Raw genomic sequence first — 2,756 nt, forward strand, 5'->3', positions numbered from 1 at the left:
TTTTTTTGGAAAATATCAGGAAAGATCTAAAGAATCACAAATGAATATTCAATTTTTGATCAGTGTTTTAAGAATAAAATTAAAGATGAAGGGTGTTCAAAATTCTTCGATGAAAATTATGTTGTAGAATCTTATAATCCTCTCATTATACATAATTTAAGGCATTTTTTAATAATGGAAAGAGATTAATAAAAAAAAACAAAAATTTTATTAAATTCTGTAATAAACATTGACAAAGTAAACTGGCAATAGCTTACCCAAATTTTTGCACGACTTTTATAATTAATATCTATAAAATAACTAGTTTAAATAAAAAATAATGTAAATAAAAAAAATCTATATTCAATTTTACGAATTTTGTTCGCATATACTTTACAGGCTGCGTCTTACCTTATACGCACAAACTTATAGGGAAWAATATTTCTTGCCCAATAGTGAATAGTGAAAAAAGTGAAAAAGTGAAAAAACGTTTTTTAGTTACCGAGATATTGCGTCATAAAAATACTATTCAACTTTAAAATTTTAAATATATAATACTAAGATTATTATTATTTTGACGAAGCTCGGTATACTAGTAGACATTGAGTTCCTTAATTTGACATTCGATAGTGACAATAAGAAAAGTTATGATCAATAATGAGTAAAACGTAAAATACCTAAGTTTTCGGAGATAATAAAATTGCAAGAAATTAAAACAGTTTTCCGAAAAAAAGTCAAAAAAAATGGAAAAAATCGAAAACCCTAGGGGAACTGTTCAAAATTATTTCCACCAATTTCAATACATGTTTCAGCTAACTATACTCATTGCTCACTGTAAGCACTTCTAAATCTAAATAACTCTGAACAGTTCCTTTAAGTTTTCGATTTTTTTTTGATTTGTTTGTTTTGTTTTATTTTTTTACAAATTCAGCAGATTATTTCTGTGAAGAAAAAAAAGTTTAATGTTTTTTTTATTGTCACTATCGAATGTCAAATTATGGTAGTCGATGTTTACCACTATACCGAGCATGGTCGAAATAATAATAATCTAAAAAACTAAAAAACTTTTAGTAGAACTTTTTTTATCATTGGTTATTATTGGGCAAAAACTATCATTCATTTATGCGTATAAGACTCACCCTGTAGGTAGGTACAGGGACGCAAAAAAGTGAAAATACTGCTGCATATTAATTGCCTAAATTAATTTTGATTTTTTATTGACTGATAATTAGTGCAGACATTGCTTTTTTCGGATGAAATTTTTAAGGGCTTATTGTTTTAGAAGTTATTCTTGAGGTTTGATTCTCGCCTCACGAAACAATGGGAAAGTTATTAAAAAAATCAATTTTACAACAATTTAAACGCTTATTTTACAGCGTCTCAAAAAACCTTAAAAACACGGATTTTATTATTAAGATTTTGTTGAACATAAACAATTTTATGGTACAGAATAATTCATTGAGAAATGTTGCAAGGGGTTTTCTTGTGTCTGCTGAGTTAAAATTGATATTGATTTTTTTCTTGGGATTGCAATTATTTTTAAGTCGTTAAAACTACCTGTCAACTCGGGGCCGAGATTTTAAGGGCAGATTTTGTTATAGCTACCTATACCTATCCAGAGAATACGCAATACGTATCTGATCGAATATCCCAGACAGAATTGGAAAGAAAAATGAAAAGATTGTATCAACGAAATTGCTTTTATTTCTTGGTTGACACCGCTGTCGATTATTTGTTGGGTCGGCGGCTCGTGAATATTACTTCAATATGAGTTACGTCTGGCTTGCATATGTTACCTCGCTTACTGGACTCTCTCCACTCTCATATTATATGGAAACCGGATGTATCGGAAGTAAACTTTCTTCGTCTTAAATTCCGTGGGTCAGTTTTTCAATAGATGCCTACGCTAAATTATGCGACACATAGACCATACACCCATACATAATGGAACTGTGGAACGGAATTCAATAAGAAATCTGAGTTACGGGTGAATTTCAGCAACCAATATCCGATAAAATAAAAATAGGCCCAAGAGCTATCTCGACTGCGACATATACTTTTAAAATATGTTGGTATATTTTCTGCAGTTTTTGTATATCCTTGCGTCTAAAACTGATCTCGCGGCAATTGGAAAAGGATGGCTTTTTCACGTATTATAAGTTCTTCTGACAATATTCTTCAGTGGCAGGTGCCCAGCCTGCTATATTTCCAATAACCAATATCCTGCGCAATCCGTAGCGACATAAACTTCGTTATTCATTCAGTTGATTTGGTTGCGTTATCAACGCCTACAGATGACAAGACTAGGATAATACCAAGCATCTACTTTTTAGATTATAAATCTACACGTCTATTTTTTTTAAATTAAGTAAAAAATATGCGAGATAGTATTGATCGAGTTTGATTCGGTAAGATGTCACCTTTCGGGACCTCTCCCAAAATCTCTCATTTGTCATGAGAATGGCCGTCTTTAATGCATTGTACGCGCAAACATATGTGCATGCACCTATTTCCCCTCTTCGACTCGTATTTAGGGTTCCAGAATCCGTTTCGTGTGTCGTTGACGACGGCATAAACCCTTGTGTTTGAGCGAAAAACAATATCTCTCGAAATAAAAATACAATAAGAGTATAGTATCAATTGTTGGGCGTCGGATGATGGCGGTAGCAGCAATTGGGTGTTTGAGGCTAAGAGAGATGCCGTCGATGGTTGTTGGGGAGGCAACGGGTGGCGTGTTAGAGGTGTTGGTATTGCGCGGAGCGTCTCTGCGTGTCCGC

General features: G+C 32.7%; 1 protein-coding gene across 9 annotated transcripts in view; it reads left to right on the forward strand.

Annotated features, from left to right (window-relative positions):
* LOC123006539 (forkhead box protein P1-like) overlaps positions 1–2,756 on the forward strand; it is a 47,886-nt gene that overhangs the window by 34,572 nt on the left and 10,558 nt on the right. The window lies entirely within an intron of this gene.

The sequence above is a fragment of the Tribolium madens genome, unplaced genomic scaffold (genome assembly GCF_015345945.1).
Source record: "Tribolium madens isolate multiple individuals breed KSU strain unplaced genomic scaffold, Tmad_KSU_1.1 Scaffold_2;HRSCAF=44;Tcas5.2_LGX, whole genome shotgun sequence".
NCBI lineage: Eukaryota > Metazoa > Arthropoda > Insecta > Coleoptera > Tenebrionidae > Tribolium > Tribolium madens.